At 44.0% G+C, this 15,502-nt stretch overlaps 1 long non-coding RNA gene across 3 annotated transcripts in view; it reads right to left on the bottom strand.

The window, feature by feature from the left end:
* LOC117725058 (uncharacterized) overlaps positions 1–15,502 on the bottom strand; it is a 156,807-nt gene that overhangs the window by 123,851 nt on the left and 17,454 nt on the right. The window contains exons 7-9 of one of the 3 annotated variants that reach the window (XR_013105569.1): positions 12,031–12,113; positions 9,570–9,695; positions 5,058–5,175 (exon numbers count right to left, since the gene is read on the bottom strand). The exons of 1 other annotated variant lie outside the window; for it this stretch is intronic. This is a non-coding gene — a long non-coding RNA (uncharacterized LOC117725058). Of the gene's footprint in view, positions 1–5,057; positions 5,176–8,917; positions 9,392–9,569; positions 9,696–12,030; positions 12,114–15,502 lie in introns of those variants that run through there. One more of the 3 variants, XR_013105570.1, reaches the window with a different exon arrangement.

The raw sequence follows: 15,502 nt of genomic DNA, 5'->3' as shown, positions 1-15,502 counted from the left end.
ACATAACCCCATATCTACTTTACTGTGTTTCCCCCATGGGAGCAACCTGGAAACAAATGTAACATTACAAGAAATTCAAATGCATATATTTAAGGTGTTTTACAGGTCATCAAATGTCCCACCCCCATTCCTGGCTTTTTTTTTTTTTTTTTTTTTTTTTTTTTTTTTTTTTTTTTTTTTTTGCAATAGGTTTCATCATATAACTCTGGCTAGTCTGGAATTCCATCATATAAGATCAGGCTAGCTTTGAATTCACTTGCCTCTGCCTCCCGAGTGATGAGATAAAAGGTTTGTGCCACCCAGCATACCTCCTCACTCACTGTTCAGTGACTTCACAGTGATTGTCTTTGTGTGTGTCTGTGTGTGTGTATGTGTCTGTGTGTTATGATGAACAGCTAAACTCTGTGTTACAACTTTGGGATGTTTGATCTCTCCTTTTAGAACTGGATTATCATATCAACTGCAGCAGGAACAACAGAATAAATTATTGCAAACAATGTCAAAAGTAACTAAGGGAGAAACTGTCCATCTATTTTCTGTGCCCTCCACCCAGGCCTAAGCAGGCCTGCAAAGTCATTTACCACAATAGACCAAGCAACTGTAGGACCTAGGAGATGCATTGCATTACCAGCCTTGGCACCTTGGAGCCTGCTACCTGAGCTAAGAAGAATGGACTGCTTGCTGAGCTAGCCTTGACACCTTCTGGACTGCTATCTCCTTGCCCAGCCCCTGGGCTGAACTGAGAAGAGACTCTGGGGGTGGGGCTTTCCCTTTATATGTGAAAGCAAATTATTAAACTTCGAGCCTTGATCAGAGAACTTTGTCTTGGCTTCATCTCTTCCAGCCCGTTTCCCTATTCTCAGCCTCTCTTACAGGTGAACCAGGTTCAGCTGTTGCTGCTGACGGCAACAGTTTTCTAGAACTGGGAAGCAAATATCCTCAGAGAGCATCTCTTCCATTTTCTGGATAGAATTATGGTTTCCCCAAGGAATAACTTTTCCTGACAGTGTGATTCCTTGTATTTTCTTACAGATCTCAGATACTCAGGCTTTTGAGATAGAACATGAATTAGAAACACGCACAGCAGTGGTGTGTCACGAGGCTGAGCTGGTTCTGTGGTGTAGGTGCCAGCAAACACACCAACACCTGTGTCCCTCTGAGCCCTAATGAAGCTTACAAGGAAAAAAGACAAGGCAGTAGATGGGACTTGTTGGGTGCCGACTTTTAGCAGAAAGCGGCTATCAGCTTTGCAGCCATCTTGAGCCATATACCCTGACATGAGATTTGAATTACAATCGCCTACAACAGCTGAGAACACTCTGATAATCTTGGTTTAGATACCTTGAGATTAAAGGTGTGTGAGATTATAGAGATCAGAGTTAGAGACAAGCCCTAAGGGCATGATTAAAGGTGTAACTTAGAGGCGTGGCTTAGAAGTGAGACATATAAAAGGCAGAGACAGAACAGATCAGAATTGAGACGATAGAAGACATTAGTCAGACTATAGAAGACAGAACCAGAGATCAGAGAATATAGACGGAGATCAGAGAATACAAGGGATCATCAGAGACGAATCTCAGACATTTTAGGTAAAATCTGGCCTCACCCTCAATCTTGCTGAAACCCGACCTGCAGACCGGAGCAGCAGCTTGGGCCGGGATACAGTGGCTGCCCAAACGTGGGTCAGCCCGGGCCTCAACATTTTGCCTGGGCTGCAACATTTATTTTGGCTGCCCCAACTTGGGGCTAGTGCAGTCCCCAACAGGGACTCACTTGGAAGAGGAAGGAGACTAAGGGGCATGTGAGGAGGACAGCAGGGAGGAGGGTGGCCAGGATTGGAGCACAGGATGTGCTTGTATGAAAAGGTCATCATGAACTCATCCCTATGTATAACTAGTATGTCCCAATAAAACATTCTTTAAAGTTTGTGCATATAAAGTACATTCAGTTTGGACCTTTAGCTTTTAAAAATTAGTTTATTTACTTTACATCCTGATTGCAGCCTCCCCTCTCTCCCTCCCATCCCCCATAATAAAATATTTTTAATAGTATGTAATGGAATTGACAAGAAGCCATTTCAATAGCCACTAATAATATTTATAAAATGTTTGTATTGTGTTTTAAATTTTTATTTTATGTGCGTTGGAGTTTTGCCTGCATGTTTGGAGATGTTGGATTCCCTAGGACTGGAGTTGCAGACAGTTGCAAGTTACCATGTGGGTACTGGGAGTTGAACCTGGGACCTCTGGAAGAACAGCCAGTGCTCTTAACTGCTGAGCCATCTCCTCAGCTGCCACTAATAATATTTTTGAAGTTAAAAGGAGAAGAATTTACATTTTAATTATGCCTTCTGGCACACATTTGTCTTCAGCAGGTCACCAGACAGCTCCCTGTATTCTGTAGTATCTACCTTACACATTGTTTTCAGTCTGGAAGGTCAAAGTTGAGATTTGCCACAGCAAGAAGTGATGCTAGGTAGTTGTAGAGGGTCAGTGTGAGTGACTCTTCTAGGAAAATGGTCATTGCTTTTGCTCTTCCCTTCTGATCAGGTGGGAAAGAACATATTCTTCCAATGGGTAACTGCTCAGAAGCTGCCAAGCTGCCCCTGAAGGCAAACCCAGGTGCACAGAGACCTGGGAATAGCCACAAGTCAGGTTTTGCTGGCTGACTTTCCCCTGCCATGACCCATGTTTCTTTAATAGTAGTTAGACATAAGATGCAATGGATCTAATGGACCGCCTCTTTCTTCAAAGGCTACACTTTTGCCAGAATGAAGCATGCCTGCTTCATAATGCATTGATCCTTCAAGGCAATCCTTGGCCTACTCACCATGAAGGATTTTACTTCATGAGTCATTTACCAGAGTCTGTCTCTGCCATAACTTTTTTTTTTGTTTTGTTTTTTGTTTTTCGAGACAGGGTTTCTCTGTGTAGCCCTGGCTGTCCTGGAACTCACTCTGTAGACCAGGCTGGCCTCGAACTCAGAAATCCGCCCGCCTCTGCCTCCCAAGTGCTGGGATTAAAGGCGTGCGCCACCACCGCCCGGCTCTGCCATAACTTTATATCACAGACCAGAAAAATGACACTGGAGTGAATTCAAAAAACCACTGATCTACACGAGGTAGACATGGCCATTTACCCTTAGGTTTCAGTGTTTCCCGTGTTATTGTGAGAGTTATAAGTTACTTTTTTTTTTTTTTTAATCACCAGGCCATCAGAGGGAACTCATCCAACTGCAATAGACCTAGGATTATTCCTTTCCCCTTAAGTCCCACTAGCCAAACAGTAGGTGATACATGTTTTTTATACATGCAAAGGTTCATTCACAAGAACATCCAAGTCCTGTTTGAATAATGGGTTCTGTGTGTAAGAGTTGATCCATACTAAAAATGTGTAGGGGATCATGATTTTCTGCCTGGTGGCTGACATGAGTTTTCTGCACTCTGTGGCTTCTGGCTGTAGATCATGAATGCCATTATCATTGCACCTGTAGAGACCCACTCCTAGGAACAGCAAGGCATGCTTGCCACTGACATAAAAAATCTTATAGTTCAAGACCCCTGGGTTGCAAAGCCAGCCTTGTTTCTGGTTTCAGCAAGTTCAACTCTCTTGCTTCTGACCATAAATGTCACCTCTGGGGTCCTGTTAGATGGATATCCAGGGAACCTAGATTCTTAGTTACTCTTTTGCCTTCACCTGAAAATACTTTAGAGTAGAGAACGCTCTCAAGGATGCTCCACTCACATTTAGAGTGCATTCTAATGGCCTGTGGAAGTGCACACTCAGGAGGCAGAGGCAGGCTTGGACTACAGAGCGAGTTCCACGATAAACCAGGCTACAGAGAGAAACCTTTTCTTGAAGATTAAAAATGAATGAATGTATGAATGAATAAATAAATAAATGTATGTAAAACTCAACAGATGAGTGAACGCTACAAGAGGATATGGAAAGAGAAGCCTGGTTTTCTTCCACATTACAGCGACATCCATTCCCTCTGTATCTAGGTAGCATCACATTGAGTGCCACCACCCATGGGCTGACACTCACACAGAGTCCTGTATGTTTGCCTCCAGCACTGAGGCATTTATGGAGTAACTATATCTCCATTATTGTTTTCCACCCCACGGTTGTGAGCGCTGGGCACACAGTAGGCGTCTGGGTCAGTGGGAGACAGATGCACTATGTTGGTTCACTGGAGAACTTAGTAGTTACTTCTGATCAGGAATAGCACTCCTCCCCCATCCTGTGGACATAGAAAATAGCAACTGAAGATAACAGATCTCAGTTTCTAAGTGATTATTATTGAATAATAAGGTCCACATGGCCCTCGTGTGGAGAGGTCAGCAAGAGGAACATCAAATTTTTTCTTACAGGTTCTAGTAAGTATACCTTAGATATGATATAAAAACTTGCTTTTATTCAGTGAGTTTGTAGTTATTTTTATAATCCAGCCAGCATGTATGTGTGTGTGTGTGTGTATGTGTGTGTGTGTACGTGTGTGTATGTGTGTGTGCATGTGTGTGTGCATGTGCACGTGTGTATGTTCATATGCAGTTGTGTGTCAAGGATACATGGGGAAACCAGAGGTCAATAGTGATTATCTTCTTTAGTCATTCCCTGCCTTATCTTTTGACAGAAGATCTCACTGAAGTTGGAGCTAAGCAGTCTGATTCAGTGAGTCTAACCAAACTGGCCAGGGATCTTCCTCCTCCTCTACCTCCTCAGTGCTAGAACAAAGATGGTTTTCCCCTTAGTTTGTCTTCTGAGGTTAGTTCCCCTTGTTTGTCTTCTGAGACAGAGTCCTAGGATGTAGAAATTAGCCTCAAATTTATCCTTCCACTTCAGTCCTTCAAGTGCTGGAATTATTGGCAGGGACCTCCATGTATGTGTGTGTGTGTGTGTATGTGTGTGTGTGTGTGTATGTATGTATATATATATATATATACATACATACATACATACATACACAGTTTTATTTCTCTGTTGTATGTGTGGGAGTGCACACAGCACAGCCTTGGTATAAAGATCAAAGGATAAGTGGGGGAGTCCTTACCTCCTTCTCCCATGTTGCTCTTGGAGACTGAATCAGTTCCTCACTTTGGCAGTAAGTCCTTTACATGCTGAACCATCTTCTCAGCTCCCAGCTTAAAACAAGACATTTTCTCCACCCAGAAACCTTTACAAAGGTAAATCAGAAAAAAAAGAGCTTTAATAAGCCTTCAGTCAGAATGTAACACACATCACAGGTAACACACTGGGAGACTGCAAAGACACACTCACCCTCTTGTGTTGCTATGTGAGCACAACCTATTACACAGATGTTCACAAGAGTCAGGGTAATTAGTCCTCAATTAGTTCTCCCAGGGAGAGAATTTGACAGCACCATTCATTTATCCTAAATGCAGCTGATATTGGGTCACCACCTGCATCAGTTCATTGGTTTTATACAATAGAAAAACAGGCTTTCTTTATGAAAGAGGTAGTTTCCCAAACTGGAGCCAAGCTTTCCCTGAAGCCCGGCTCCTCATCCACAGACACTGGGAGACGGGGACCTAGTACAGTTCATCACATTACAGATCTCTGTACATAAGTAATGAAACATTTTATAGTGTAATGACATATTTATATTACAAAGACATTTAATAGAAGGCAATAAATTCATATGTAAGTATGTAATCGGTTTATACATGCTGTGTAATAAGATGTCAAAAATCATAAGATTTCAAAAGTCAATCTGAATGACGTCATCAGACAACTACCTAGGCAACTAAATTTGAGTAGACTATTTAAAGAAATACACACACATTTTGAGACAGAAATAACGTAACTTTTTTTCCTGAAGGAAAATGCTTAAAGTAACAGAGGGAAATCTTTCCCTTGTCCTTCGGAGGGAGAGCTGAGCTCCATACCTGATCTGTTTTCAGGCTGACCTTGAGCAGAGCCACTCTGGGTCAGCCACAGTCATTCGTAACCACGGGAATGAGCTCGCTTATAGTCTCGTTGGTTTAGGATTGGTTAATCCAGTCCCTTATCCTTCGGGTCATAATTAAATCTCATGCACCAGAGAGCAGTCTAGACTGTGTGGATTCAGCAGTGAGTCAGAGGCAGACTCTCTTCACTAAGGAAATTATACTGCACAAAAGGAAACAGAACAAACAGATGAATAAGTATACTTAATAGTTTATTTCCAGTCTGCCCACAGGGCTGTGGAGTGCAAGGAGAAGAATGAAGCAGCCTGAGGGCCTGAGCTGGGCGGATACTGTGCACAGGAGGGCTGTGCAGTCTGAACTGTGAAGGAGTTCACTGCAGATGAAACCAGTCAGTGTCTCAGCAAAGGAAACAGATGTGTGGTTGGAGGAAGGGAACAGTTGCCAGGGGTGTTCCACTGGGAGTAGGAACATAGAAAAGTGGTCAGTGGGGCCAGATAGAATCCTGCTTTAAAACATGGGAAGTTTGAGGTTTCTCTTTTTAAATATTTGTTTAGTTATTACTATTTTTATTTAAATAGTATGTCTGTGTGTGCGTGTGCATATGTGCACGAGCATGCAAGGCCAATGAAGCCAGAAAAGGATGTTGGAGCCATTGGAGTTTCAGTTATAGGCAGTTGTGAGCTGCTGGGAACTGACCTTGGTCCCCTGGTACAGTGTTGGGTACTCCTAATTACAGATCCATCCCTGCAGCTCCAGAGATGCCTCCAAAAACAACCCAAAACAACAATCCATTTTTGTATGGTTGTAACAAGTGTTTTGACCCGACCTGCGGGCCCTAGGTTATTCGTGAGGGACGAGGAGGATTGCAACCTGGAAGAACGGGCGAGAGAGAGAATGGACCCAAGGAAGCAAATGCTTGTCAAGAGTCATATATTTGGGCACCAAGTGCTTATTTATAATACATTTTTCAAAGGGAGGGGTAAGAGGGATCCAGGTAATGGGAAAGTTGGATCCAGGTGATGGGAAAGTACAGAATCTTCTTGGCCTGTGCCCTGAAACAATGGCGGTCTAGCTGCTTACTTCAAAAGATACGGTACACTGCTTTACATCTAAAAATCTATTTGTAACTATCAAGCAGAACTTTGTGGTTGCTAGGGAGATGAAGCTGCAGGAGACATTGTGCAGGTGGGGAGAAGTAGGGGGTGAGGGTAAGAGGCAAGGGTCCTGGCTTCTGACAGTGTTTCACAGGTATGTTTGTCTGTTTTGCTTGCATGTATGTCTGGGTACCTCCTGAGTGCCTCAGAAGAGGGCATCAGATCCCCCGGAACTGGAGCTGTGAGCTGCCATGTGGGTGTTGACACATGCAAGAACAACTGCTCTTAGGCACTGATTTACCTCTTAACATCAAAATACAGGGCTAGCCTGGGACTCCATCTCCAGGTCATCCAACACCCTGTTCCATCTCCCGTGGATACCCACTCACAGCTAACATATGCACACATGTAGACACACAAAAATAAATAAACCAATAAAAATTTAATTAAAAAAGTAACATTCAGGGCTGGAGAGATGGCCCGATGGTTAAGACCAGGCTGTAGACCTGTTAAGATGGTTAAGACCAGGCTGTAGACCAGGTTAAGACCTGGCTGTAGACCAGGCTGGCCTCAAACTCAGAGAGATCCACCTGCCTCTGCCTCCTGAATGATGAAATTTAATGGTGTGCCTGGTTACCTGCCTATTTTTCTTTTCTTTCTTCTTTCTTTCTTGCTTTCTTTTTCTCTTTCCTTTTACTTTTTTTTTTTTTTTTTCAGAAAGGGTTTCTCTGTGTAGCCCTGGCTGTCCTGGAACTCACTCTGTAGACCAGGCTGGCTTCAAACTCAGAAAACCACCTGCCTCTGCCTCCCAAGTGCTGGGACTAAAGGCATGTGCCACCACTGCCCAGCATCCCTGCCTATTTTTGACTATATAAATGCTTAGGTTTAACAAAATTGTTGTTGCAAAGATTACCATTTGCCTTATAGAATGGCCCACAATGGGCTGGTCCTCCCACATCAATCACTAATTAAGGAAATCCCCTACAGGCTTGCCTACCTCCTGATCATTTGAAGGCATTTTCTCCATCAAGGTTCCCTCCTCAGATGACTTTAGTTAGTGTCAAATTGACATACAACTAGCCAGGACCAGGTCTAATGTGGTTGCAGTCAGATGATGTTTCCGGTCCCAGTCATCCTCAGAACCTTCTGTATTCTGTCCACTGCCTGGGCTGCAGGATCTGAGCTTCTCCTTCGTCCCTCTTCCTCCATTTCTCTGGAAGGGTGTTTTGAGCCTTAGCTGTCCCTTTACAGAACCTCAGGGTAGCCAAATGTCTTACTGGAAGTTGAAGACTGTGATGACAAGTATCCCAAACCAACTGGATAACACACTGAAGCCTGTTATTAAGAGCTATAGACATCTTGCCGTACCCAGGAAGGTCCCAGCTATTTGCAGCATGCACTGGTTAAGAACCTGTGTGCACTCTTGCTCCGTCCCTCGTTAATGTTGTTAAATTAAGGTGGTATTACAGGATTTCCAAACGCTGTGAATGTGCAAATATGTCTTTATTCAATAACTGCAGTGGCCAGTCATGGTGGGCCCTTCTAAAAGATACATCTATGTCCCAATTCCGGGAACCTGTATTGCCTTAATTGACACAGGTGTGAATGTCATTTAATATGATAAAATATATGACTGGGTAGGACTGGGGACAGGGGTCATCAATTAAAAAAAGCATAAACCACTTCTACAGAAGACTCAGGTTCTATTCCCACAACCTCCTGGGGCAGCCCACAACTTCCTGCAACTCTAGCACCAGGGAGATCTGACACCTCTAACTTTGTGGGCACCTGTGATCAAGTTCACAAACACTCATGCTCATTCACATAATTTTAAAAATCAAAGATGTGACTGGGTTATCAATCTCAAATGAGGAACCTATCTTATTTACCCAGATGTGCTCTGAATACATTTACAGGTGACCTAAAAAGAAAGACATCCTAGCTGGATGATGGTGGCAGTGGTATTCGCCTTTAATCCCAACACTTGGGAGACAGAAGCAAGCAGATCTCTGAGTTTGAGGTCAGCCTGGCTGACGGAGTGAGTATCAGGACAGCCAGGGCTACAAAGAGAAACTGTGTCTCAAAAAAACAAACAAACAAACAAACAAACAAACAAAAAGGCATCTCAGCTTGAAGATATGCACCTTTAATCCCAGCACTCAGTCCACTCAGCAGCAGGCAGAGGCAGGTGGATCCCTGTGAGTTCAAGTCCAGCCTTGTCTACAGAGTGAGCCTAGGCCACCAGAGCCACAAAATGAGATACAACAAAGCAGAGAAGAATGTGGACCGGGATGAGAACATTGACTGGTGGCAGAGACAGTGAACCACCGTTTCTCAGGTCCAGGGATGCCAGGGTAGCTTCTGGGACCTGGCAGAGACAAGGGGTGGATAGTCTCCTAGTGTTCCTGCAGAGAACAGGGCCCTACCACTGTCAGATAAGCAATGTCTAAACCTGGGAGACAGTGTGTTTTCCCACACACCCCATCTCTTTGACACTCACTTATTAATGGCCCAGGAAGCTACTGCAACAACCATGTTCTACTCACCTTGTGTGGTGAATGTCAGAGCCCCAGAAAATGTTTTCCAGCTCATTTCTCTACTGGTCCCTTGATGATCCCTTTGCCAGATGACCATTATTGAAATACAGGTTTAAATACAGCGAGAAGAAGTATCTGTTTAGGGGCAGGAGAGATCGCTCAGTGGTTAAGAGTACTGGCTTCTTTTCCAGAGTACCTGGGTTTGATTTTTAGTAACCACATGGTGTCAGTACCACTCGCAACTGTCTGTAACCTCAGTACTAGGAGGTCAAATGCCCTTTTCTGGCTTCAGCAGGCAAGAGATCTCATGTTTGAGGCCAACCTAAACTTCACAGTGAATTCTAGGCCATCCTGGACCATGGATGGCCTAGAATGTCCTAGAGGATGATGTCCTCTTTCATTCATTCATTCATTCAGTCTCTCTCTCTCTCTCTCTCTCTCTCTCTCTCTCTCTCTCACACACACACACACACACACACACATCCCTTAAACAATTATACATTATAAAATAATCAGATCTCCTTCATGGATGGAAAGTATCCATTGTTAAGGTGTCTGTGGTAGTAATGCCTCATGACTATCATAAGGAGTTATAAGAGCTGTGCATGTGAACATCTAAATCAGTCACTCAGAGAAAGAAGCCAGGGCCATCCTCTGGCTCAGCAAACATGCAAACAGAAAGTCCAAAGCCAAGCACTGTGGCACACATCTTTCATGCCAGCCCTTGGGAGGCAGAGTCAGGCTGATCTGTAAGTTTGAGGCCTGGACTATATATATCAAGATCGAGGCTAGTCAGTCAGGGCTGGAGAGAGACCCTGTCTCAACAAAGAAAAGAGAAAAAGGAAGAATGAACAAAAGAAAGGAAAAAAGAAAGAAGGAAAGAAAGAAAGAAAGAAAGAAAGAAAGAAAGAAAGAAAGAAAGAAAGAAAGAAAGAAAATTGAGAAGAGTATAGCACAAGGAGGCCTGTGGCTCCTTTTGGAGCCTGCACTGTGGCCTGTTGTCCTCTCTTCAGGCTGCTTTGCTTTTGCTGGGTGCTTCACATTCAACCCTCCAACTCTGTAGTAGTAAAGTCAGGGGTGGGTTCTGCAGTCCTCAAAACTATTGTCAGTCTGATTCAGTAGAGAGCATAGTTTAAGAAATGTGTCTCTCTGTGTATATACATATGTTCATTTTGTGTGTGTGTCTCTGTGTGTATACATATGTCCATTTTGTCTGTGTGTGTGTCTGTATGTATATACATATGTTCATTTTGTGTGTGTGTCTCTGTGTGTATATACATATGTCGATTTTGTATATGTGTGTCTGTGTGCATATACATATGTCCATTTTGTATGTTTGTGTGTCTCTGTGTGTATATACATATATCCGTACACTCTGTCATAGCACTGGTTCCTTGAGTTATTGTCTGTATTATTTTGTCTTTTTTTTTCAGAGCTGCGGACTGAACACAGGGCCTTGTGCTTGCTAGACAAGTGCTCTACCACTCAGCTAAATCCTCAACCCTGAGTTATTGTCTTAAATGACAAAGGAGCACAGTTACCAAGGGTCCAGGACTTAAGCTCCACCCTGTGGCCGCACAGGAGAAGGTAATGTTAGATGAAAACACATTCTGATTTCTGGTCACTAACATAACGAGCATGAACAAAATCAGCATGACTCTTACTTTTCTATTTCTGACACAAAGTCTCAGTCTTTAGCCTGTTGAAAATTAGTGTATTACTCTGTATTTTCTAGAAAGTTCTGACAAGTACATCATCAATGGGAGCTACCCCAGCTCATGTACTTTTTTGGTCTCCACAGTGCCAGGCAGGGGTTGTTGAGCTCATCTATGAGATGAATAACACTGTGGAGTGAATTTAGGTGTGAACACTCTTAGCTGAGTGTATCTGGCTCTGGTGAGTGTGTGTGTGCATTGATGTGAGGCTGAGAGTCTACACACCTGCAGCTTGCTGCAATCAAAGCCTGAGGAGTTGTAGGTGGCAGCTCTGTTAAATCTTTGGCCAAGCCTTTAAAATTGGAGCAAGCTGGGGAGGAGAAAGAAGAGTCAATGTGGACTTAGGCCCAGTAAGATGGAGTTTGATTTTCCTTATGTGGAGCTGCTAAGAATCCTCTCCTATCTGGTTGGCATCAGTTTGCTACAGGCTGCCCAAGTGAACAAGGTAAAAAAAGCTCCTAAGCTGAACTCTCCTTCTGGTGCATCATAAGGCCCCTTTGACCTTGTCTCAGATATCCCAGCATTGTACTCACACAACCTTCCTTCCCTTCCTTCCCTTCCTTCCCTTCCTTCCCTTCCTTCCCTTCCTTCCCTTCCTTCCCTTCCTTCCCTTCCTTCCCTTCCTTCCCTTCCTTCCCTTCCTTCCCTTCCTTCCCTTCCTTCCCTTCCTTCCCTTCCTTCCCTTCCTTCCCTTCCTTCCCTTCCTTCCCTTCCTTCCCTTCCTTCTTGTGCTTCTCTTCCCTCCTTAAACTTACCTCATTCAGACCTGTCTGCTCAGCTCTGGCACATTAATGTCTCAGGAACTCAGCTGCTTCTCTTGACCAACAGGAGAGCCAACCTACAGAAAAGCAAACAGATATATATTCTCATGGGTTAGCATTATCCACTCTGAAGACCTCAACTACAGTTCAATGAGGCAGGAGTGGTGGCATATGCCTGTAATTGAAGCACTTGGGAGGTGGAAGCAAGATGGCAGGAGTTTGGGTCATACTCAATTACATGAATTTAGAACCAGCCCAGGCTACTTAGACACCCTATCTCAGAGCAGCAACAGTGACAACAACATTCTGCTAAATGAAAAGAACAAGCTGCCTTCAGGGGAAGTGCTGCTGATATGTGGCATCCTTGAGACTCCCTGTCAGACCTGTGGAGACCGGCCCTCCTTCCTCTGAGCCCTCCCAAGGTGATTTGTGTTTGCTGGGGTAGGTCTCTCCAGGCTGGCTGGGCCTGGGGAGCTAGGACTGTGCTTGATTAACCTGTGTAGGCCCAGCACAGACCAAATTGAGAGCAAGGGGAAGGGGGCTGTTGTTGATTTAAGGATTCTTTTCTCTCCCACAGGACTGGAATGCAATTGCAAGCAGTGATATCCTGTGGAAGTAAGGAGAGGGGCGGGGTGAGAGGGGAAGAAGGGATGAGATGGGGCAGGTAGGGAAGAGGAGGCCTCCTCAGTCTGGACCAGGACCTCTGCTGTGTGAGGATGGTTAGTGAATAAAAGTTGTATGCACTGTAACTGTGGCTCTAAGGTGAGGTGACTGGGGTCAGCCTGATGGGATTGCAACTGTGCATTGCAGGAAGCTGTGTGTGAAGAGATGGCACTTCTGTGAGGACGTCACCCCGCAGCTCCTGGGCACAAAGACATGGAAGCAGTTCTCTCATTATAAAATATGGCAAGAACACACTAAGTCCCGGGTAAAGCCAGAAGATTTCACTTACAAGGAAATTTATACGGAGATAACAGGTTTGCTAGAAGAGACACCCACTTGGTTTTTCCCATTCTCTGCAGTCCTACATTCTCACTCATTAAGAGGAAGGGACTTGTAGTTTAATGGGATGGAGCTGCAGTGCTAGGCTAGCCATAGAACCAATCTGTGATCTGCTGAGTGGTTGCTCAAAATCTTAAAACCAGCTCTATATATCGCTCCCTTGCCCTGAAGGCTTCATACCTTCCCTAGAGTACAGAGAGAATTTAGTGGGGAAATCATTAGATAGGCTTTAGTAGTTATCTTTTTCTTTAAAAACTTCCTTAGAACAGCTTTCTGATGGAGAGATACTTTTAAATTTCTTTCACTTATTTTTAGTGTGTATATGTGATGTGTGTACATGGCACTGTGTGTGTGTGTCTGTGTGTAGAGAACTTTGTGGAATCAGTTCTCCTGATGGGAAAAATCTTACCTTTTCTGTTTGTTTTGAAACTAAATCTCTGTGGCTAGCCTGGAACTTGATCTGTAGACTACACTAGCCTCTAACTCAAGATCTGCAGCTTGCCTTCACTGGGACTGGGACATCTTTATATCTGGCTGTTTTATTTCTTTTGTTTCTTTGTTTCTTTGTTTCTTTTTTCCTTTGTTCTCTCTCTCTCTCTCTCTCTCTCTCTCTCTCTCTTTCTTTCTCCCAAGACAGGATCTCATGTATTACAGGCTGACCTCAAATTCTTCATGTAGAAAACACCAATCACCTTGATCCTTCTGCCTCCAAATGAGAACTGGGTTACGGTTTATAGGCCTCTAGGAACAGAACTGAGCCCTCTGCCCACTGAGTTCCAGCCCCAGCCCCCAATACCCATTTTGTATCTATAGAAGCACATTAAAGAGTAACTGTATCTGAACAAATGACCAACCTGCAGTGTGCTTGACTGCCTCTGCTTCATCCTTACCACAACTTTTATACAAGCCTTCTACAAGGTAGAGGAAAAAGATACCTTCTTTGGTTTGAGTTGCCCCTCAACTGTCTGGTGTCCAAATATTGTTGGGGTTTTCTTGCAGGATTTTGGGAATATGTATGTTATCTCTCCGAGCTTGGCTTAATAAGAAACCGACAAGACAGATCAGTTGTCTGTATCGTAAATTCTGAGGCCCAGATTTACACCTGGGATATTCACAAGGTGAGTCTGGCCAATGAGTAGCAAAAGTTACCTGGATGTGAATTGTGATTTCATCTTTTTGTTGTTGGTGATGATGAGAGAGGATCTCCCTGTATAGACCTGACTGTCCTAGAAGTCCCCATGTAGATCCACCTACCTTGGCCCCCCATGTGTCAAAGGTTTACAGGACACACCTGCTTTGTCCTCCCTTTTTTAGATTTAATTATTTTATGAGTGTTTTCTGTGCATATATGTATGTGTGATGCAAGTGTGTCTGCTGCCTGTGGAGGTCACAAGAGGGTGTCAAGTCCCTTAAAACTGTAGTTACACATGGCTGTAAGCTGTGGGCACTGGAGCTGTGGGCTGGACTCGGGTCCTCGGCTAAGCTATCTCTCAGTGCCTGTCAGTGTTTCAATTTTTTTTTTTTGTTTTTTTTTGAGACAGGGTTTCTCTGTGTATTTCTGGCTGTCATGGAACTCACTCTGTAGACCAGGCTGGCCTCGAACTCAAAATCCACCTGCCTCTGCCTCCCAAGTGCTGGAATTAAAGGCATGCGACACCACCAACAGGCCTGTTTCAAAGTTTTTATCATAGAGATTGTTCACATACTAGGTTGTGTTTCCCCAGGTATTCCTTTTTAAGATATGTTTTTTTTATTTTATATATGTATGTGCCTTGTTAGTTTATGGTTGGTGCCAGATATATTTTTTATTTTATATGTGTGTGTGCCTGTGTTAGTTTGTGGTTGGTGCCTACTGGCCAAGGCCAGAGACTGAGATGTTGTGTAGGCTTTGGGAACCCACCTAGGGTCCTCTGCAAGAGCATTACTTGCTCTGAGCTGCTGACCCATCACTCTGGCCTCTTACTCCAGGGTTTGTTTGTTGTTGTATTTTTGGTTTGGAACAGGGTTTCACTGTGTGAGAGCCTTGGGGGACACTTGCTCTGTAGACTAGGCTGGCCTCAAACTCTGAGATCTGCCAACCTCTGCCTGCTGGGATCAAAAGCGTGTACCACATCCACCAGGCTGTTTCAGAGTAGAGTTTCAAGGCTGTTGTGGATGGGATGGCTTCCCTGATCCTCTCTCACTGTGTCTATTGCTGTATAGGAAGGGCACTAATTTTTTTCCCATGTTAACTTCATAGCCTATCAATCTGCTGGAAGTTTATCAGTTCTAAGAGTGTTCCTGTGGAGTCTCAGGGTCTCTAAGTACAGGCTCATAGTGTCTGCAAATGAGGCAACTCTGGCTTCTCTTTCCTATTGACATCCCTTTTGTTTGCTTCCCTTGTTTGATTATTCTAGCTAAAACAATACCATTTTGAGGGAGAGTAGAGAGTGTGGATATACTTGTCTTGTTCCTGATTTTGCTG

Source organism: Arvicanthis niloticus, chromosome 21 (genome assembly GCF_011762505.2).
Source record: "Arvicanthis niloticus isolate mArvNil1 chromosome 21, mArvNil1.pat.X, whole genome shotgun sequence".
Classification (NCBI taxonomy): Eukaryota; Metazoa; Chordata; class Mammalia; order Rodentia; family Muridae; genus Arvicanthis; species Arvicanthis niloticus.
This window is presented reverse-complemented; position numbering and strand designations above follow the sequence as displayed.